The sequence below is a fragment of the Phyllobates terribilis genome, unplaced genomic scaffold (genome assembly GCF_046119375.1).
Source record: "Phyllobates terribilis strain yellow unplaced genomic scaffold, ASM4611937v1 Scaffold_30__1_contigs__length_15301838, whole genome shotgun sequence".
Taxonomy (NCBI): domain Eukaryota; kingdom Metazoa; phylum Chordata; class Amphibia; order Anura; family Dendrobatidae; genus Phyllobates; species Phyllobates terribilis.
This window is the reverse complement of record NW_027362790.1, coordinates 6,436,601-6,460,066: the sequence shown is the minus strand read 5'-3', so window position 1 is coordinate 6,460,066 and position 23,466 is coordinate 6,436,601. Positions and strand designations below refer to the sequence as shown.

At 47.8% G+C, this 23,466-nt stretch overlaps 1 long non-coding RNA gene across 1 annotated transcript; it reads left to right on the top strand.

Moving 5' to 3' along the window:
* The first annotated feature begins 509 nt into the window (after positions 1–509).
* On the top strand, positions 510–10,437 carry LOC141178775 (uncharacterized). Its single transcript, XR_012254871.1, has 3 exons — positions 510–591; positions 5,281–5,398; positions 9,852–10,437. It is a non-coding gene; the product is annotated as an uncharacterized lncRNA (long non-coding RNA).
* The last annotated feature ends 13,029 nt before the right edge of the window (positions 10,438–23,466 follow it).

The window sequence follows — 23,466 nt, the reverse complement described above, 5'->3', positions numbered from 1 at the left end:
GGACACCTCCGGCAGCGGGTTATCTCCCCTGAGAACCAAAAGACCGGGTATTGAAATCCCATCTGCCCGATCCTTCTGGCCCTGACATCCTCTATCGGGGGAGAGTCAGGAGACCCCCATACACATCAGTGGGTAGGCCGGTCCTGCTGCAATCGTCAGGTTTAAACTATTTTAATCCAATGTGTATGGGGACTGAATCTTTACTTTAAAGCTTTGCTTTTCTATTTTCTCACATAGACACTAATACAAATGGCGCCTGACCCAATACTTTAATGACATCTTTATCATATTGTGCATTTTCGCTTTAGCTTTTTCTTCCTGTCCAACGACGAAATGCTAGAAATTCTCTCTGAGACTAAAGATCCTCTGCGGGTCCAACCACATCTAAAGAAGGGCTTTGAAGGCATCGCAAAGCTGGAGTTCCTTCCTAACCTGGACATCAAAGCCATGTACAGCACCGAGGGGGAACGCGTAGAGCTCATCCAGACCATCTCCACCTCCGAGGCTCGGGGAGCCGTGGAGAAGTGGCTCATCCAAGGGGAAGATGTCATGTTAAGGAGCGTGCATGATGTTATTGCTCGGTCACGAATGGTACGGATCTACCTACAGACCAAAAGCATTAATTGGAACTAATCTAGTCTATATATATAATCGTCTTATCCCGTCTGTCTGTCTGTCTGTGTGTCTGTCTGTCCAGGAAATCCCGCGTCGCTCATTGGTCCGGCAGCGGCCAATCAGCGCCGGGGGATTTCTAAAAAAAGATGGCGGCCGTTAGCGGCTCATCTGCGGGACGGAGCTGAGTGGCGATGCAGCCGGGAGATGACCGGCGCAAGGCGCTCATCTCCCGCCGGCAACAGCAGAAGGAACCCGACCGACGGACCCATCTGCGGGATGGAGATGCAGCCGGAAGATGAGCGCCGCGAGGCGCTCATCTCCCGGCCGGTAGCAGCGGAAGGACCGCCGGCGTCGCTGACCTCCATGCGGAAGGGAGGACCGGGGAGCGGCGCTGCGGGTCGGGATACTTCTGCTGTGAGCGCCCGCTATGTCCCGGGTTCTCGCAGCGGAAGTAGCCGCACAGGCAGCGCCGCTCCCCGGTCCTCACCAAGACGATTCGATGATTGATCGCGGTCTTCGGACCCGACCAATCACTGATCTTAGCGCAAAACTTAAACACCGCTGTGCTGATTGGTCGCCGACGCTGCCCGCGACCAATCACCGATCTTGGCTCCACATTTAAACACCGCTGTGGTGATTGGTCGCGGCCGATATTTAAATTTGGCGCCAAAATCGGTGATTGGTCGCGGCCGATATTTCAATTTGGCGCCCAAATCGGTGATTGGTCGCGGTCAGCGTCCGCGACCAATCAGCACAATAGTGTTTAACTTTGGCGCCAAGATCAGTCATTGGTCGCGGGCCAAGACAGCGACCAATCACCGATTTGTGCGGCACTTTTAAATAGCGTCCGTGACCAATTGGATGTCAGCGCCACTCCCCGGTCCTCCCTTCACACCCTAGCCGCATGGATGTCAGCGCCGCTCCCCGGTCCTCCCTTCACGCCCTAGCCGCATGGATGTCAGCGGCGCTGCCTGTGCGGATACTTCCGCTCCGAGAACCCAGGACATGAGCGGGCGCTCGCAGCAGAAGTATCTGGACTCGCAGCGCCGCTCCCCGGTCCTCCCTTAACACCCTAGCCGCTGATGTCCCCACTGTATCCGCATGGTCTTACAAAGGTCCGGACATTTGTGTTAAAAATCGCTGATTGGTCGCTGGCGCTGCCCGCGACCAATCACCGATTTGGGCGCCAAATTTAAATATCAGCCGCGACCAATCAGCACAGCGGTGTTTAAATGTGGAGCCAAGATCGGTGATTGGTCGCGGCCGATATTTAAATTTGGCGCCCAAATCGGTGATTGGTCGCGGGCAGCGCCAGCGACCAATCAGCGATTTTTAACACAAATGTCCGGACCTTTGTAACACCATGCGGATACTGTGGGGACATCAGCGGCTAGGGTGTGAAGGGAGGACCGGGGAGCGGCGCTGCGGGTCGGGATACTTCTGCTCCGAGCGCCCGCTCATGTCCCGGGTTCTCGGAGCGGAAGTATCCGCACAGGCAGCGCCGCTGACATCCATGCGGCTAGGGTGTGAAGGGAGGAACGGGGAGCGGCGTTGACATCCAATTGGTCGCGGACGCTATTTAAAAGTGCCGCACAAATCGGTGATTGGTCGCGGTCTTGGCCCACAACCAATCACGGATCTTGCTGCAAAAGTTAAACACTACGGTGCTGATTGGTCGCGGACGCTGACCGCGACCAATCACCGATTTGGGCGCCACATTCAAATATCGGCCGCGACCAATCACCGATCTTGGCTCCACATTTAAACACCGCTGTGCGGATTGGTCGCGGACGCTATTTAAATGTGGCACCAAAATCGGTGATTGGTCGCGCCCAGCGTCGGCGACCAATCAGCACAGCGGTGTTTAAATGTGGAGCCAAGATCGGTGATTGGTCGCGGCCGATATTTGAATGTGGCGCCCAAATCGGTGATTGGTCGCTGTCAGCGTCCGCGACCAATTAGCACCGTAGTGTTTAACTTTGGCCGCAAGATCAGTGATTGGTTGCGTGCCAAGTCGGCGACCAATCACCGATTTGTGCGGCACATTTAAATAGCGGCCGCGACCAATTGGATGTCAGCGCCGCTCCCCGGTGCTCCCTTCACGCCCTAGCCGCATGGATGTCAGCGCCGCTGCCTGTGCGGATACTTCCGCTCCGAGAACCCGGGACATGAGCGGGCGCTCGCAGCAGAAGTATTCCGACCCGCAGCGCCGCTCCCCGGTCCTCCCTTCACACCCTAGCCGCTGATGTCCCCACAGTATCCGCATGGTGTTACAAAGGTCCGGACATTTGTGTTAAAAATCGCTGATTGGTCGCTGACGCTGCCGCTGACCAATCACCGATTTAGGCGCCAAATTTAAATATCGGCCGCGACCAATCACCGATCTTGGCTCAACATTTAAACACCGCTGTACTGATTGGTCGCGGACGCTATTTAAATGTGCCGCCAAAATTGGTGATTGGTCGCGCACAGCGTCGGCGACCAATCAGCACAGCGGTGTTTGAATTTGCCGCCAAGATCGGTCATTGGTCGCGGCCAGCGCCAGCGACCAATCAGCGATTTTTAACACAGATGTCCTGACCTTTGTAACACCATGCGGATACTGTGGGGACATCAGTGGCTAGGGTGTGAAGGGAGGACCGGGGAGCGGCGCTGCGAGTCCGGATACTTCTGCTGCGAGCGCCCGCTCATGTCCCGGGTTCTTGCAGCGGAACTATCCGCACAGGCAGCGGCGCTGACATCCATGCGGCTAGGGTGTGAAGGGAGGACCGGGGAGCGGCGCTGACATCCAATTGGTCGCGGCCGCTATTTAAATTTAAATGTGGCGCCAAAATCGGTGATTGGTTGCGCCCAGCGTCGGCGACCAATCAGCACAGCGGTGTTTAAATGTGGAGCCAAGATCGGTGATTGGTCGCGGCCGATATTTAAAATTGGCGCCCAAATCGGTGATTGGTCGCGGGCAGCGCCAGCGACCAATCAGCGATTTTGAACACAAATGTCCGGACCTTTGTAACACCCTGCGGATACTGTGGGGACATCAGCGGCTAGGGTGTGAAGGGAGGACCGGGGAGCGGCGCTGCGGGTCGGGATACTTCTGCTCCGAGCGCCCGCTCATGTCCCGGGTTCTCGCAGCGGAAGTAGCCGCACAGGCAGGGGCGCTCCCCTGTCCTCTCTAATACGATTCCGCTCCCCGCTCCTCACCAATACGATTCGCTGATTGGTCGCGCTCTCCACACCCGACCAATCAGTGATCTTGGCGCTAAAGTTAAACACCGCTCTGCTGATTGGTCGCGTCCGCTGCCCGCAACCAATCACCGATTTGGGCGCCACATTTAAATAGCGGCCGCGACCATTCACCGATCTTGCCGCCACATTTAAACACTGCTGTGCTGATTGGACGCGGACGCCGGACGCGTCCAATCAACGAGATTGGCGACAAATTTAAGCAACGCTCTGCTGATTGATCGCGGTCGCTGGCCGAGATCAATCAGCAGTATTGGCGCAAAATTTAAACAACACTCTGCTGATTGGTCGCGGTTGTCGGCCGTGACCAGTCAGCAGTATTGGCGCCAAATTTAAACCTCACTCTGCTGATTGGTCGCAACCACCGGCCGCGACCAATCTGCGTTTTTGGTGCCAAATTTAAACAACGCTCTGCTGATTGGTCACGGTCGCCGGCCGAGACCAATCAGCAGCATTGGGGCCAAATGTAAACCCCGCTGTGCTGATTGGTCGCGGTCGCCGGCAAAGACCCATCAGCATTATTGGTGCCAAATTTAAACCCTGCTCTGCTGATTGGTCGCAGCCACCAGCCGCGACTAATCAGCGATTTTGGTGCCAAATTTAAACACCGCACTGCTGATTGGTCGCGGCCGCCAGCCGCGACCAATCAGCGAGATTGGCGCCAAATTTAAACACCGCTCTGCTGATTGGTCGCGGCCGCCATCCGCGACCAATCAGCGAGATTGGCGCCAAATTTAAACAACGCTCTTATGATTGTTCGCTGTCGCCGGCCTCGACCAATCAGCGATTTTGGCGCCAAATTTAAAGAATGCTCTGCTGTTTGGTCGCGGCCGGCGACCAATCTGTGATTTTGGCGCCGAATTTAAACCCCGCTCTGCATTGCTCTGCTGATTGGTCGCGGTCGGCGGCCATGACCAGTCAGCAGTATTGGCGCCAAATTTAAACACCGCTCGGCTGATTGGTCGCGACTAATCAGCGATTTTGGTGCCAAATTTAAACACGCTCTCCAGTCCTCACTAACACGGTTCGCTGATTGGTCGCGGCCGCCGCCCGCGACCAATCATCGATATTGCCGCCAAATTTAAACACCGCTTTGCTGATTGGTCGCGGTTGCCGAACGCGACCAATCAGCGATTTTGGCGCCAAATTTAAACACAGCTCTGCTGATTGCACCCGGTCGGCCGCATACCTATTCTAGAATACCCGATGCATTAGAATCGGGCCACCATCTAGTTCTTTTATATTTGTATAAGATTATTTGGCGGCAGTGAATGATTTGTGGATGATGTATCTCTTGCAATAGAGCCAGGTAGCAGATCTTCTACCTGCAATCGGTAGAAATGAATTTGCTAGATAATACTAGTAAGGTTGTCCCTCTCTTAAATGCTTCTGTCAACGTAATTTAACTTTCTTTTTTAAAAGGCATACCCTGCGACTGCAAGAAAAGACTGGGTGAGGGAATGGCCGGGACAGGTCGTGCTCTGTGTGTCTCATGTTCTGGACAAGTGAAGTGCATGAAGCTATCGGCAGTGGCCCGGAGGTACGGCATAAGCTCCTTTACTGATCAAGGTTGCTTCACTATAAACAGTCATGGCCGGAAGTGTTGGCACCCTTGAAGTTGTTCCAGAAAATGAAGTATTTTTCCATAAAAAATTGCATGTGTATTTTCTGTTATACACATGTTTATTTCCTTTGTATGTATTGGAACAACACAAAAAAAGGCAAATTGGATATAATTTCACACAAAACCCCATAAATGGGTCGGACAAAATTGTTGGCATCTTTCCAAAATTGTGGGTAAACAATTTTGTTTCAAGCATGTGATGCTCGTTCAAAGTCACCTGTGGCAAGTAAAAGGTGCGGGCAATATGAAAATCACACCTGAAACCTGATACAAAGGGGAAAAGTTGACTCAGTCTTTGCGTTGTTACGTGCCACACTAAGCAGGGAGAACAGAAAGAGGAGAAGAGAACTGTCTGAGGACTTGAGAACCAAAATTGTTGACTAATATCTTCTTTTTGTGTTGTTCCAATATACACAAATGAAATAAACATGTGAACAACAAAACGTGTAATTGTAATAATTTTCTGGGAGAAATACATATATATACATTCATAGACAGACTTCATGAGTTCTCCTGCTAATAGACTGTCATACCCAGAGACGCAGCTTATAGGAGTTTCCAGGGGGGGATATACCATTGGTGCAACAGAGGTAAGGGGACCCACATTCACATCCAAAGATGCAAGCAGCTTATTTCACAGTACGTTATTAGACTGCAAAGAGCCCATGTAGTGTTCTTGCCCAGGGGTCTTCTCCTGGGGGTTGCAGTTGTACAGCGGCTCAATATCTTGAAGGTACCCAAAAGGCTCCATAGTATTGTTGGGATTTTGCATTGATTCATGCATCTTGTCTAGAGATGCGCAACTAAATTTGCAGGACCTTGGTCTAAGAGAGCAGGTTAGTAGTCTGTGGCTGTTGGATGGGAGCCTTGCTAACCGCCTCTTACATGCCGGCATCCCTGGCTCCTCTTTTGATTAGCCGGCCAGGCGTGATGTCATTTGTGCCTCACACCACAACTATGACATCGACATCAAAAGAGGAGCCGGAGATGCCGGTTCACGGGGCTCCGGTCCTGCGGCCGTGGAATACTGACCGGACTGTTGGACCAGAGTCCTGCAAATCCATTCGCTCATCTCTACTCTCGTCATATCTACCAATAAGGGAAGACATTGTATGGGATTTCCCATAATACCAGCATAAAATTAATCCATCTGCATTGAGTTTTCCATGCTGTTTGTAGCAGGGTTTTATAGAGGTACATCTGGGTATTTGGAGCAATTTGCGAGGAGGCAAATTGTCCCAGCAGACTCGCAGCACATTGGGGGCTTTCGTCACCATAGAGGGGCACGCTCGTGACGTGGTCAGGGAAATGATCGAAACAGGTTTGTGCAAACATCATGGCTGGCAGCAAACTTTCCAATACCATGTTCTATTTATTATACACTACATGGAGAAAGGTATTGTGCCCCCTCCACATTACACCTACAGGGGCTTTTATGGCCTCCTATTCTAATCCATATCCAGGATGTTAATATGGAGTCCGTCCCTCTACAGATATCACAGCTCAGTATGCCGAGCACCTTCATACATTTCACCATATTCCCATGTTCTTTCCATATCTATGTTATGTTCCCCCCTCTTTTCTTTGAGTTTTCATAGGACACAATTGATCTTGTCACAGTAAAGCAATCTTGGGGTGTACTTACAATGACGTCTATGGGGCAGTAGTCATTTCTGCATATTGAGATGGTGGTCCCTATATAGGAATGTTTTGGCATCTGTAGGTGTCGGCATCCCCTGTATATGACTCATTGCCACAATTGATCTTCTTTATAGTCAGTGGTTTGGATGGCCTAGGTGCGGTTTGTAATATTTTCTATCAATGGTGTGTGCGCCCTCCTCTGTGCAGTGTCGTTCTATAACCATGGATGGACTAATAAAGGGGTTTTATGTCAATTCCTTTAATGACCTTTTGTTCGGTTTCTTTGTAGGTATTATGTCATTCTCCGAGTGGTCAGCCATTCTAAGCCTGAGCAGACATATGGCAATGTAATTGATGTGTGCCTGACATTGTTCTTCCCTATGTGGCGGTGACATATTTATGCTGCCATTCTCCAGTATTTGTTCTAATTAATCATCCTAAAGGTGTTTAGTGGGGTTGAGGTTGAGAACGTGTGGGAAACAGTTCTGCTCTTCTATTCCCTTAGGGTTGGAAGCTACAATTGTTTAAAATGTCTTGTGCTGAAGCATTAAGATATCTTTTCACTGGAACTAAGGGGCCTAGACCACCCCCTAAAAACAAGGCCATACCTCCACCACCAAACTGCCCAGCGGGCACAATGCAGTTAATAGGGTAACGTTCTCCTGGCATTCACCAAATCCAGACTCGTCCATCAGATGCCAGATAGAGAAGTGTGATCCGTCACTGCACAGAACAGGTCTCCTCCAGAGTCCTGTGGTGGCGGCTTCACACCACTCCATCCGACGCTCGGCATCGTGCTTGGTGATGTAAGGCTGCATGCAGCTGCTCGGCCATAAAGCTCCAGGCGGGGGCGCAGTGTTTGTGGTGATGTTGTTACCAAAGTAGATCTGGACTCTGCAGTTATGGAGTCAGGAGAGCGTTCTGCCCTCTGCTCCTCAGCACTCAGTGACCCCACTCTGTAATGTTCCGGGGTCTCCTGAGGTGCTGCAGTTCCTTCCACTCCTTAATAATATCACTCACATGTGATGGGGGAAGATTTAGGAGGGAAGAAATGTAATATCCAGACTTGTTACCCCGGTGGCTCCTATTACAGGACCGCGCTGGTATCAGAGAGCTCTGCACCACCAGCCGTTCTGTCATATGTTAGTAACAGCACACAGCATGGGAGGGCGGATGTTATACACCGGGGGGCGTGGGGATTGATGTTATACACTGGTGGGGGGCGAGAGTCTTAATGTTATACAAGGCCGAGGGGCCAGATGTTATACCCTAGGGGTACGAGGGGCTAGATGTTATACAAGTCCGAGGGCTGGATGTTATACACTGAGGAGCAAGGGGACGGATATTATATACCGGGGTGAGGGGACGGATATTATACACCGGGGGGCGTGGGGACGGATATTATACACCAGGGGCGAGGGGATGGATATTATACACCAGGTGCGAGGGGACGGATATTATACACCAGGGGTGAGGGGACAGATATTATACACCAGGTGCGAGGGGACGGATATTATTCACCAGGGGCGAGGGGACGGATATTATACACCAGGGGCGAGGGGACGGATATTATTCACCAGGGGCGGGGGGACGGATATTATACACCAGGTGCGAGGGGACGGATATTATACACCAGGGGTGAGGGGACAGATATTATACACCAGGTGCGAGGGGACGGATATTATTCACCAGGGGCGAGGGGACGGATATTATACACCAGGGGCGAGGGGACGGATATTATACACCAGGGGCGAGGGGACGGATATTATACACCAGGGGCGGGGGGACGGATATTATACACCGGGGCGAGGGGACGGATATTATACACCGGGGGGCGTGGGGACGGATATTATACACCAGGGGCGAGGGGACGGATATTATACACCAGGTGCGAGGGGACGGATATTATACACCAGGGGTGAGGGGACAGATATTATACACCAGGTGCGAGAGGACGGATATTATTCACCAGGGGCGAGGGGACGGATATTATACACCAGGGGCGAGGGGACGGATATTATACACCAGGGGCGGGGGGACGGATATTATACACCGGGGCGAGGGGACGGATATTATACACCGGGGGGGCGAGAGGCCAGATGTTATACACAAGGGGGAGGGAGCGAGGGGACAGATGTTATACACCGGGGCTGGGGGCCGGATGTTATACCCTGGGGGCCGGATATTATGCAAAGAAGGGCTTGGGGTTGGATGTTATACAGTGGGGTTGAGGGGATGGATTTTATACACTGGCGGGGGGGGCGAGGCGATGGATATTATACACCGGGGGGGCGAGAGGCCGGATGTTATACACCAGGGGGAGGGAGAGAGGGGACAGATGTTATACACCGGGGCTGGGGGCCGGATGTTATACCCTGGGGGCCAGATGTTATGCAATGGAGCGCTTGGGGTTGGATGTTATACAGTGGGGTTGAGGGGATGGATTTTATACACTGGCGGGGGGGGGCGAGGGGAGAGATGTTATACTAAACTAGGGGCGAGGGGTGGATGTTATACACCGGGGGAGGCGAGAGGCCGGATTTTATAAACTGGGGGCTGAGAGTCCGGATGTTATACACCGTGGGCAATGGGACTAAATGAAAAAAGCAGAATTCGGTGACTAGGAGTTTTGTCCTATAATGTATGGGCATTTGCCTTCCCTTTAGAAACTCTCCCTTGTGATTCTGCAGTGTCTTAGAGGTTGACTATCTTTTCCTACATTCCTCAGGAGTTTCTCATGAACAGACTTCCGGTGGCTTGCCCAACTCCGCTATTACTGGGAGAATGAGAATGCGAGAGTGCGAATCATCAACTGCAATGTGAAGTCCGCCTATGAGTACATGGGCAGCTCCCCACGCCTGGTCATCACTCCGCTCACTGACCGATGCTAGCGGACTCTGCTATGATGTGATGGGTTATGCTCAGAAATGTTTTTGACTTTTGTATGATGCATGAAACTTATTAGCAATTATTATTGATATTTCATACCAGTTCTTTCATGTTTCATTGGTAGATCGGTGCTTTTTATCTAAATCTTGGTGGAGCTCCAGAAGGTCCGGCCGGCACAGGAAAAACTGAGACCACCAAAGATTTGGCCAAGGCGCTGGCCGTGCAGTGTGTGGTCTTTAACTGCTCTGATGGTTTGGACTACATAGCAATGTCAAAGGTACATACAATGTTAAGCTGCTCCATTGCAGATAATAAACTGACTCCATCCGATGTTCTGCTGACATCTTTTGATTATATAGTACAGACCAAAAGTTTGGACACACATTCTCATTTAAAGATTTTTCTGTATTTTCATGACTATGAAAATTGTACATTCACACTGAAAGCATCAAAACTATGAATTAACACATGTGGAATTATATACTTAACAAAAACGTGTGAAACAACTGAAAATATGTCTTATATTCTAGGTTCTTCAAAGTAGCCACCTTTTGCTTTGATGACTGCTTTGCACACTCTTGGCGTTCTCTTGATGAGCTTCAAGAGGTAGTCACCGGAAATGGTTTTCACTTCACAGGTGTGCCCTGTCAGGTTTAATAAGTGGGATTTCTTGCCTTATAAATGGGGTTGGGACCATCAGTTGTGTTGTGCAGAAGTCAGGTGAATACACAGCTGATAGTCCTACTGAATAGACTGTTAGAATTTGTATTATGGCAAGAAAAAAGCAGCTAAGTAAAGAAAAACGAGTGGCCATCATTACTTTAAGAAATGAAGGTCAGTCAGTCCGAAAAATTGGGAAAACTTTGAAAGTGTCCCCAAGTACAGTTGCAAAAACCATGAAGCGCTACAAAGTAACTGGGTCACATGAGGACCGCCCCAGTAAAGGAAGACCAAGAGTCACCTCTGCTTCTGAGGATAAGTTTATCCGAGTCACCAGCCTCAGAAATCGCAGGTTAACAGCAGCTCAGATTAGAGACCAGGTCAATGACACACAGAGTTCTAGCAGCAGACACATCTCTACAACAACAGTTAAGAGGAGACTTTGTGCAGCAGGCCTTCATGGTAAAATAGCTGCTAGGAAACCACTGCTAAGGACAGGCAACAAGAAGAAGAGACTTGTTTGGGCTAAAGAACACAAGGAATGGACACTAGACCAGTGGAAATCTGTGCTTTGGTCTGATGAGTCCAAATTTTAGATCTTTGGTTCCAACCACCGTGTCTTTGTGCGACGCAGAAAAGGTGAACGGATGGACTCTACATGCCTGGTTCCCACCGTGAAGCATGGAGGAGGAGGTGTGATGGTGTGGGGGTGCTTTGCTGCTGACACTGTTGTGGATTTATTCAAAATGGAAGGCATACTGAACCAGCATGGCTACCACAGCATCTTGCAGTGGCATGCTATTCCATCTGGTTTGCGTTTAGTTGGACCATCATTTATTTTTCAACAGGACAATGACCCCAAACACACCTCCAGGCTTTGTAAGGGCTATTTGACCAAGACAGAGAGTGATGGGGTGCTACACCAGTTGACCTGGCCTCCACAGTCACCAGACCTGAACTCAATCGAGATGGTTTGGCGTGAGCTGGACCACAGAGTGAAGGCAAAAGGGCCAACAAGTGCTAAGCATCTCTGGGAACTCCTTCAAGATTGTTGGAAGACCATTTCCGGTGACTACCTCTTGAAGCTCATCAAGAGAATGCCAAGAGTGTGCAAAGCAGTCATCAAACCAAAAGGTGGCTACTCTGAAGAACCTAGAATATAAGACATATTTTCAGTTGTTTCACACTTTTTTGTTAAGTATATAATTCCACATGTGTTAATTCATAGTTTTGATGCTTTCAGTGTGAATGTACAATTTTCAAAGTCATGAAAATCCAGAAAAATCTTTAAATGAGAAGGTGTGTCCAAACTTTTTTCTGTACTGTATATACACACACATATATATACTGTATATATACACACACATATATATATATATATATATATATATATACACACACACACACATATATATATATATATATATATTGTATATAAACACAACACATATATATATATTGTGTATATATACACACACACACATATATATATATACTGTATATAGACACACACACATATATACTCTATATAGACACACACATATATATATACTGTATATACACACACACATATACAGTATATACTGTATATAGACACACACATATATATATTGTATATAGACACACACATATATATATATATACTGTATATACACACACATATATATATATACTGTATATATACACACACACAAATATATAGCTGCGTCCTCTGTGTCTCTGTACAGATATAAGTGTAACACGTACTGGATCCAGCACAGGTGACAGTCTGCCATAGAGCTGACGTGCAGTACATACACTGTGTTATGGGGGCGCTCACCTGTGCGGACCCCGCTCTCCGGCCGCTACTTCTTTGCTCATATAAGGTCTCATTCTGCCATTAAACAATTCGGTTGTCATGGCAGCGGGGGTGGGGAGTTGGTAGGGGGCGTGTCTGGTATAGGGCAGATTGGGGCGGGGCTGTCATGCAGTGCTTGTCTCATCCCTGTAATTTCCTGCTGATGCCACCTGGTGGACAGCATTGGTCAGTACACGCTGAGAATGCTACATTTGCATTGTACTGTGGGAGCTGCTGGTACTACTGGTGCTTCCTGACTGCTGTCCCTATGAGGTATGCAGTATGTCACATGGTGGGGGAGGAACATTTTATATATGTATATGCACTGCTCAAAAAATAAAGGGAACTGTGCGGCCCTCCAAACAAATGCCACCCCACACCATTACTGACCCACTACCAAACCGGTCATGCTGAGGGATGTTGCAGGCAGCAGATCGCTCTCCACGGCGTCTCCAGACTCTGTCACGTCTGTTACATGTGCTCAGTGTGAACCTGCTTTCATCTGTGAAGAGCACAGGGCGCCAGTGGCGACTTTGCCAATCCTGGTGTTCTGTGGCATTTCTTTGGATGGCCGCACAGCCCTCCTTGTGCTCGGCAGAGGTAGCCTGACTGCCATTAGGTACCGAGATGAGATCCTCAGACCCCTTGTGAGACCATATGCTGGTGCGGTTGGCCCTGGGTTCCTCCTAATGCCGGACAATGCCAGACCTCATGTGGCTGGAGTGTGTCAGCAGTTCCTGCAAGATGAAGGCATTGAAGCTATGGACTGGCCCGCCCGTTCCCCAGACCTGAATCCGGGACACATCTGGGACATCATGTCTCGCTCCATCCATAAAACGGACAAACAACACAAATATTGGTTCTATCTTTTACACATTTGGGGTAGCCCTTAAGAGGGCCATTGGGTCAAAGAGAGAGAGAGAAGAGAGAGGGGAGGGAGAGAAGAGAGAGGGAAGGGAGAGATACCGGGAGATACCAAGAGAGGGAAAAAAGAGAGACCCAACCAGTGCAAGGCTAAGCCGGGCAGGCGGCAGCGGCTATTTATACCCACTGCTGATCTCTGATTGGTGGAAAATCTGGGTATGGCTGCTCTGATTGGTGGAAAAACTGGGTGTGGCTGCTCTGTGATTGGTCAGCATTATGACCTCACAGTGGCGATGACTCATACCTCCTGGGTGGTTGTTTTTAATGTATTTTTTGTTGTAACATTTTGTATGGCTGTTTGGTGCAGGGGGTGGGGTCGGGAGTATTTTAACCCCTGCACACCCCCATGACCATATGCCTCGACCCGTAGAAGCGTGATAGACACGCGAAACGGCCGTCGTCCGCAAAAGGCGCCGCTTCCCTGTATTTTTAATGGAAATGGAATAAAAGAAGATTTTATTAAATCGGTGTGCCACCTCGCTTTCTTCATGTATGAGTAGTATAATAATGATGATTTATCCTGGGGATGGGTTATCAATATCAGATCGGTGGGGCTCCGACACGCGGCACCGGCTCTACCCATCAGCTGATTGCAGCGCTCAAGTGTAAATAGTGTGAAGATTGAACATCACAGCTCCATTCACTGTACTGTGGGTCCTGCAGATCAGCTAATATTCATGTAATAGGAGCTGATCTGCAGCACCAGGGAGCGGCCACTACAGAGTGAACAGATCAGTGATTTTTCAGCTCCTCAACACTGTTTACATCTGACCTCGGCCGAAGCTGCAAACAGCTGATTAGTGGAGGTGCCGTGTGCCAGACCACCACAAATCTGATATTAATGAGCTAACCAGGGGATAAGCCATCAAAATGTTTGTCCTGGAAAATCCCTTTAAGGCCCACCTGCACATAATAAATATATATATATATATATATATATATATATATATATATATATATATATATATATATATATATATATATAGCAAAGAGTGGGAAGGGGTTAATCAAAGGCTCATAAAACGGACAAACAACACAAATATTGGTTCTATCTTTTACACATTTGGGGTAGCCCTTAAGAGGGCCATTGGGTCAAAGAGAGAGAGAGGGGAAGGAGAGATACCGGGAGATACCAAGAGAGAGAAAAAGAGAGAGACCCAACCAGTGCAAGGCTAAGCCGGGCAGGCGGCAGCAGCTATTTATACCCACTGCTGATCTCTGATTGGTGGAAAATCTGGGTGTGGCTGCTATTTATACCCACTGCTTATCTCTGATTGGTGGAAAATCTGGGGGTGCCTGCTCTGTGATTGGTGGAAAATCTGGGCATGGCTGCTCTGTGATTGGTCAGCATTATGACCTCACAGTGGCGATGACTCATACCTCCTGGGTGGTTCTTCTGGGCAATTCTGTTTTCTGATTGGTGGAAATTCTAATCAGCATTATGACCTCACAGTGGCCGTGACTCATGTTTCATGGACTGTTCTATCTGGGTGACCTGAAACATGCTGATCTCTGATTGGTTGAAATTCAAGTCATCTTCATGACATCACAATCGAGAAGAATGAATATCCAATTTACTTAATATAAATGACCAGCAATGCTGTTCTCTTAATGGTGGAAATTCAAGTCATCTTCATGACATCACAATCAGCATGTTATTACTGCCGATATGTCCAATTTTTTTCCTAAATTTCCTACGTTTGTCCTAATTTATTAGCACATATATACCACTCATTCCTACAATCAAAGGATCAGGAAACCCCTCTGAAATCAATATCCTACAATTTACCCCAACAGCAAAAAAACAACTATACACAAAATACCAAAAGATATATCAGATTATTAATGAACAAATAAAAGACACTATCACATAAAAATAATTTTTAGAAAGGTGTAGAAAAAATGCTGTAAAGTAAGAATGCTTCAAAAATAGAAATGTTAATGATCTATTTAATCAATTAACAAAATACAAGTGAATGAACAAACGAAAAATCTAGATCCAATCAATATTTGGTGTGACCAACTTTTCACTTTAAAACAGCGTCAATTCTTCTAGGTACACCTGCGCAAAGTCAGGGATTTTGTAATAATACAGTCAGGTGTCTGGTCATACACCATGGCAAGACTGAGCAAGAATACACAAGGAAGTTATACTACATCAGCAAGGTCTCTAAGGCACAAATTTCAAAGCAGATTGAGGGTTCAAGATGTGTCATTCAAGCACTAGTGAAGAAGCACAAGAAAATGTGCAAGGTTGAGGTCAATAGATGCAGTGGTCGGCCAAGGAAACTTAGTGCAGCAGATGTATGACACATTATGGTTACTTTCCTTCAAAAGCGGAAGATGTCCAGCAGTGCCATCAGCTCAGAACTGGCAGCAACCAGTGGGACTCAGCTTCACTCATCTACTGTTCAGAGAAGACTGGCCAGAAGTGGTCTTCATAGCAGAATTATGGTGAAAAAGCCATATCTTCCACATCAAAACAAGGCCAAGTGACGCTGAGTCACTGCATTAAAACAGAGAAAACGGGGAAGGAGGGGGGGGATTGGCAAGATGTGCGCGGTTGAGCCAAAATATGAAAAATGTGGTTGTTACTGTAGGGAGTTTGTTCACTGAAGGGCTGGAGAGCAGAACAATAATGAGTGTCTGTGGTCAATAGTGATGCATAACCACGGTGAAGGGTCCTGTAAGTTTGGGGCTGCATTTCAGCAAATGGAGTTGGGAATTGGGTCAGACCTCATGCTATAACATTTTCCCCCATCATGGGCCCCTCTCTGGCATATTGTCCCCATTCTGGCATAATTTCCCTCATTCTGGTTTAAGACATCGCTGTTTGCTCCGCTGCACCTTCTGCATTCTTCAATATCCAGATCCATATTCCAGTTTGTCTTCTCTTCTGCACTACGTGAGTCCACAATCAACTGAGGAATGCCTACGTCTGCTTACTATCCTTATTTCTGTTTGCATATTACTGTACCTAAGTAAACTTGGACTATCGTTAACGTTTACATACCCTAATAGTAATGAAGGCCGTGCCTTACAGATTAGGTTCTAAGAAGTGTTGTTTGGAATGAACTTACCTTCATAAACTGTTTGCTGTGATCTTTTGCACTTGAGTTTAAAATAGACTTTCACACTACTCTTGTCTCAGTCTCTGCTTTTGGCCCACGCCATTGGACTTCAGGGTATCTACTAACATCGTAACAGGCAGTTCCTTTGAGCTCATGATTCTCATTTGGTCTGACATGCACTGTGAGCTGTGAGGTCTTATATAGACAGGTGTGTGCCTTTCCAAATCAAGTCCTATCAGTTTAATTAAACACAGCTGGACTCCAATGAAAGAGTAGAACCATCTCAAGGAGGATCACAAGGAAATGGACAGCATGTGACTTAAATATGAGCAAAGGGTCTGAATACTTATGACTAGAGATGAGCGTTGTTCTACTCGAACTGTTCGCCAATCTCAAATTCGAGCTGTTTTGGGCGGTGTTCGAGCCGTTCGGCGAACACGAACAATTTGAGAAAAATTCGGCTGTTCGAGGTTATGTTCGATAACTGTTCGTGCACCAAAATCATAACTGGATTTTTTCTCAGTAATGATGAAAATTAATGTTAATACGCAGTTTGAGTGTACAGCGGGGTGGGGGGAGGGGCAGGGGATGGATCTCTGCAGGAACAATGAAGATCTCCATTTTTTTTTCTCTTTCCCGCATTTGCAGTGGGGAGGTGCAATCTGTCAGCCTATCAGCAGCGCACACACGGAGCGAAGTGCTTTTTTTCACACAAGCAAGGGCATGTGTCATTGGCAGTGTATGTCACATGTCCTTGCCCTATAAGACCAAGCCATTTTCCCCGTCGCCACCATTTTCTCACTGCTGCAGCTGCGTGTTAGACGGCACCGCTGTTGCTGTGTGCGCTATACCTTGTTAATTTCAAGCCAATTTTCGCACAAATATACAGATAGCTTGGGAGTAGGGAATAGTTGTGATTGCAGTCCTTTTAAGGACTAGGTTACAGCATTTCCTACGACTTTTATCAGGCAGGTCTGTGCTCTTAAATAGATAGATTGTGGGAGTAAAGACTAATTGTAATTGGAGTCCTTTTCAGGACTAGGTTACATGAGCTCCTATCAGTTTTTGCCAGGCAGGTCTGTGCCAGTGCTGTGCAAGTTTTTTTCACAGCATTTGGCTGAATCTAGCAAAGCTAATCCTTTTTGGCCTATTGCAGAGTGTGTTAGTCAGTGGAGTAGCCTATCTGTGTTGCAAGATATACCACCTGTGTATAGAATACCAATTTTTTTACTGCACCTAGTGAAGTAAAATCTTTTGGGCATAGCATCATTCTATTAGTTCATCTATACTGACCTCCATCAGGTTGCAAATTAAAACTAATTTTTATCTGCATCTACAGTACCTCTGAAAAAATATTTGGGCTTCTAGCAGTGTGTGGGACTTGTTCTATTAGTCCATCTATACTGACCTCCATCAGGTTGCAAACTGAATATATTTTTTTCTGCATCTACCTCTGAAAAAATATTGGGCTTCTAGCTGTGTGTGGGTCTTGTTCTATTAATCCATCTATACTGACCTCCATCAGGTTGCAAACTGAATATATTTTTTTCTGCATCTACCTCTGAAAAAATATTTGGCCTTCTAGTAGTGTGTCGGACTTTCTCTATTAGTCCATCGATACTGACCTCCATCAGGTTGCAAATTAAAACTAATTTTTATCTGCATCTACAGTACCTCTGAAAAAATATTTGGGCTTCTAGCTGTGTGTGGGACTTGTTGTATTAGTCCATCTATACTGACCTCCATCAGGTTGCAAACTGAATATATTTTTTTCTGCATCTACCTCTGAAAAAATATTTGGCCTTCTAGTAGTGTGTCGGACTTTCTCTATTAGTCCATCTATACTGACCTCCATCAGGTTGCAAATTAAAAATAATTTTTATCTGCATCTACAGTACCTCTGAAAAAATATTTGGGCTTCTAGCTGTGTGCGGGACTTGTTGTATTAGTCCATCTATACTGACCTCCATCAGGTTGCAAACTGAATATAATTTTTTTCTGCATCTAGCTCTGAAAAAAATATTTGGCCTTCTAGTAGTGTATCGGACTTTCTCTATTAGTCCATCTATACTGACCTCCATCAGGTTGCAAATTAAAACTAATTTTTATCTGCATCTACAGTACCTCTGAAAAAATATTTGGGCTTCTAGCTGTGTGTGGGACTTGTTGTATTAGTCCATCTATACTGACCTCCATCAGGTTGCAAATTCAAAATAATTTTTTTCTGCATCTAACCCAGCCAATAGTTTTGGCCTAATACCACAGTTTGGCCACTCAGCTCTGCTCGGTTACCATCCATTGTTTTTTTGTGCAAACAACTCCAGAGTTGTGAATTAGTTAACCACCAAAATGAGTGGAAAAAGGCCTGCTGCTGGTGGAAAGGGGAATAGGCGTGTTGGGAAGGGGAAAAAAGGTTGTGTCCGTGGGGTAGGTGTTAAAGCAACAGTAACATCTGCAGAAGAAAGACCATCTTCCAGCCAAACTAAAATGTCTACTTCTTTTAGCGGACAATGTGATAAGATCCCTTTCTTACGGCCACGCCAATCGCTACAAATTCCAGATGAGGCACAAAAACAGCAGGTGCTTCAACGGATATCAAGTGCTCCTTTAAGTGGGCTCTCCTCCACATCAACTTCAACATCACAAATACTCCAGTCCTCAAAGGTGTCACCCAAATCGCACTTGCTTCCTCACAGCTCCCAAATCTCCAGCTGCCCGTCTGAGTATGAGGTAGAACAGATGGTTGAGTCTGCAGAGCTGTTTACTCATACTATAGCCTGGGAATCAGAGGTCGACTCCAGCGCTTCTGTGAATCCAGACGAGGAAATGATCTGCACTGATGCCCAGAATCTTTATGAGTCGGATCCAGGACCAGACGCAGAAGGTTCTGACCATAATGTAGACCCTCATTCCCAAACTGTAACTCCTGTTGGTGGAGACAATGAGGAAGACGATGATAAGACTCAAATACCTGATTGGAGCGACAACTTTAGTTTTTTGTCAGGGCAGGAACAGGTTGGCTCTGAGGACGACGGGTGTGATAACGCACAGGGTGATGATGATGAGGTCGGAGATCCCACTTACTGTCAACCCACAGTCAGCCAAGAGATGAGGTCAGCAGAGGAGGTGGAGGAAGATGCTAGTGACGACGAGGTCAGGTTGCGCCTTCCTGGACAGAGACGTAGTACTGGAAGCACGTCAACAACTGCATCCTCAAACACAACTCTGCCTCTCACCACAAGTCGTGGTGGCTCTTCAGGTCGCATGGGTGCTAAGCCTTGCATAGCCTGGGCATTTTTTCAGATCGATAAAGATGACCCAACTCGTGTTATCTGTAACATTTGTCAGCAAAAGCTAAGTAGAGGCCAAAAAATACATAGTTTGAGTACTTCATGCATGAACCGGCACATGGACATGAAGCATAAGTTGCAGTGGGAAGCTCAGTGTGCTACAATGCGGCCTAGCCGGCCGGGCCAACCGCCGTCTGCCATATCTTGTGCATCCGCGGCCTCTTCATCCTCTGTGACTGGGGGGACAGCAGTCACACCTGTTTTGGGGCGCAGACCTGCCACCTCTTTACCCGCAACAGCCAGCGTGATTGGCAGGTCATCATTTTCTTTGGAGGTGGTAACACCAGCTGGTGTTGAGCGCTGTCCGACATCGATAGCACCACCTTTGGATGAAGGCAACCTAACATGTCCGCCTGCATCTTCCTCACAGACCGGCAGTTTGCCGGGGACACCCTTATCAACCCCGTCTAAGCACAATAGCCAGCCCTCGGTCCCTCAGATGTGGACAAGTAAAAGACCATTTCCTCCTAGCCATGAGAAAGCTAAGAGGTTGAATTTCACCATCTGCAAGCTATTGGCTACAGAAATGCTGCCTTTCCGCCTGGTGGACACAGAGGATTTTCGAGACCTTATGTCCGTCGCAGTGCCCCAGTACCAGATGCCCAGTCGGCACTACTTCTCAAAGAAAGGTGTGCCTGCGCTCCACCAGCATGTCGCACACAACATCACCGCTTCTTTGAGAAACTCTGTGTGTGACAGGGTGCATTTCACCACAGACACTTGGACGAGTAGGCATGGACAGGGGCGTTACATGTCGCTGACTGGGCACTGGGTAACTATGGTGACAGCAGGACAAGGGGCTGCTGTCCAAGTCTTGCCGTCCCCACGAGTTGTGCGTCAATCCTCTTTATGTCAAAGTTCCTCCACTGCTTCTGCCTCCTCAACCTCCTCTCGGTCTTCCACCTGCACCCAAAGCCTGTCTGGTCATGCCACAAGCTTTCTAACTGCGCAGAAGGGATCCGGCACACCTCCTTACTATGCTGGCAGTAGGGCTCAACGTCATCAGGCGGTTTTTACATTGAAATGTCTGGGAAATGTGAGTCACACAGCTGAGGAGTTGTGGTCAGCTCTGGAGAACCAATTTCATGAATGGTTGTCTCCACTGGACCTGAAACCAGGGAAGGCCGTGTGCGACAATGCTGCAAACCTGGGTGCGGCCCTTCGCCGGGGCAATGTCACACACGTGCCTTGTATGGCTCACGTGTTGAACCTGGTTGTCCAGCAATTTTTAGCCCACTATCCCAGACTAGATGGCCTTCTGCAGAGGGCACGGTCGCTGTGTGCTCACTTCCGCCGTTCGCATCCCGCAGCTCAGCGACTTACATCTCTACAGAAGTCGTTGGGCCTGCCACTTCACTGGCTAAAATGCGATGTGCCTACCCGGTGGAATTCAACTCTGCACATGTTGCAGCGACTGTGGCAGCACCGACAAGCCCTGGTGCAATACGTTCTGACGTATAGCCTGGGCCAACGAGATTCAGAGGTGGGGCAAATCACGCTGGAGGAGTGGTCTCAGATCAGGGACCTATGCACCCTTCTGCACAGTTTTGAAATGGCGACGAAGATGTTTAGTGCTGACGATGCCATTATCAGCATGACTATTCCGGTGATTTACATGCTGGAGCACATGTTAAACAGAATTCGGAGTCAGGTGGTGGCACAAGAGGAGGTGGAGGAAGTAGAGGAGGAGGAGTTGTATGCGGAAGGGCTAACATCTGCAAGGTCCAGAAGGTCGGCAGCACCAAGGCGGCAGGCATGTGAGGGTGGGGGAGATGGTTTTACCAGGGCGCATGGTAGCAGCCAAACTAGTGAGGAAGGTGCAGGAGCCCAGGAAGAAGTGGAGGACGAACTGATGGAAGACTCATCAGATGAGGGAGACCTTGATCACATTTCTGTTGTGCGAGGTTGGGGGGAGAGGACAGAGGAAGGAAGCATGATTGTTACCTCGCCACCAACACAACAGGGACTTGGTGCTCCTGGATGCGCAACACACATGAGTGCCTTCTTGCTGCACTACCTGCAACATGACCCTCGAATTGTGAGAATTAGAAATAATCCTGACTACTGGGTTGCCACACTGTTAGATCCCCGGTACAAAAGTAAATTTGCAGAAATTATTCCTGCAGGAGTATCAGCAGAGACTGTTGCAGAATCTTACATGTGCTTTTCCACAAAATACCAGTGGTGCACGTAGTGAATCTCACAGTTCCAACTTGCCAACCGTGGGACCGTCAAGTGTTCAGCACTCAAACCGTAACAGAACCACAGTATCTGCTGGTAACATCAATTTTGCGGAATCATTTCACCACTTTTTTAGCCCATCCTTTGCAAGGCCACAGGAGACAAGAAGTCTGACACATAGTCAACGCCTAGAGACGATGGTACAGGAGTATCTCCAAGTAAACATTGAAGCCACGACTGTGTCACTGGACCCTTGCTCTTTTTGGGCTTCCAATCTGGATAAATGGCCGGAGCTAGCCACTTACGCCTTGGAGATCTTGTCATGCCCCGCAGCCAGCGTTCTGTCTGAACGTGTGTTCAGCGCTGCTGGTGGTGTGCTGACAGATAAGCGCACGCGGCTCTCCACTGATAATGTAGACAGACTCACGTTCATAAAGATGAACAAATCATGGATCCGAAACGACTTTTCTACCCCTGTGTCATCCTGGGGAGAGTAAAAGCTTGATGATTGGTTAAAATCACCCTACCAAACGTTTTAAGCTTTCAAATTACTAATCATGTTTATCTGTATCTTGACTGGAAAATAATTTGGGCTTTGTAGCAGTGTGCAGCACTGATCCTATTAGGCCATCTATAATAAGCTCCACCAGATTTAAAATTAAAAATAATTTTTAGCTGCATCTAGCCCGGAAAATAATTTTGGGGCTCCGAGATGCGCAAGACACATAAGTGCCTTCTTGCTGCACTACCTGCAGCATGACCCTCATATTGTCAGAATTCGAAGTAATCATGACTACTGGGTTGCCACACTCTTAGATCCCCCAAACTTTTCGATCAACCTTTTCATTTTAATAAAGACCAAAAAAATGGTCATTTTTGAAATTATAAGCATTAGCAGGTTGTTAGAAACTGAAATCAAACAGTTTTCAACTCAAAACTTTATTCTAGGTGATGTTACATTTTCACATAGGACCCCTTGTTCGAAAGGAGCTTCTGAACTCTCTCGTCCATTGAATTTGTCAGGTTTTGGATGGTTTCTGCTTCAATTGTTTTGCATGAGGACAGAATACCCTCCCAGAGCTGTTGCTTAGATGTGAACTGCCTCCCGCCATCATAGACACTCCTTTTAATGATGCTCCAAAGGTTCTGAATGGGGTAGAGGTCAGGGGAGCATGGGGGTCACACCATAAGTTTGTCCCCTTTTATGCCCATATCAGCCAGAGATGCAGATGTTTTATGTGCAGCATGAGATGGTGCATTATCATGCAGAAAAATGATTTTGCTGTGAAATACACGGTTCTTCTTCTTGAACCATGGCAGGAAGTGCTGTTTGAGAAAATCCACATACATTATGGAGTTCATCTTTAGCGCCTTCAGGGATCCTAAAGGGGCCGACAATCTCTCTCCCCATGATTCCAGCCCAAAACATTA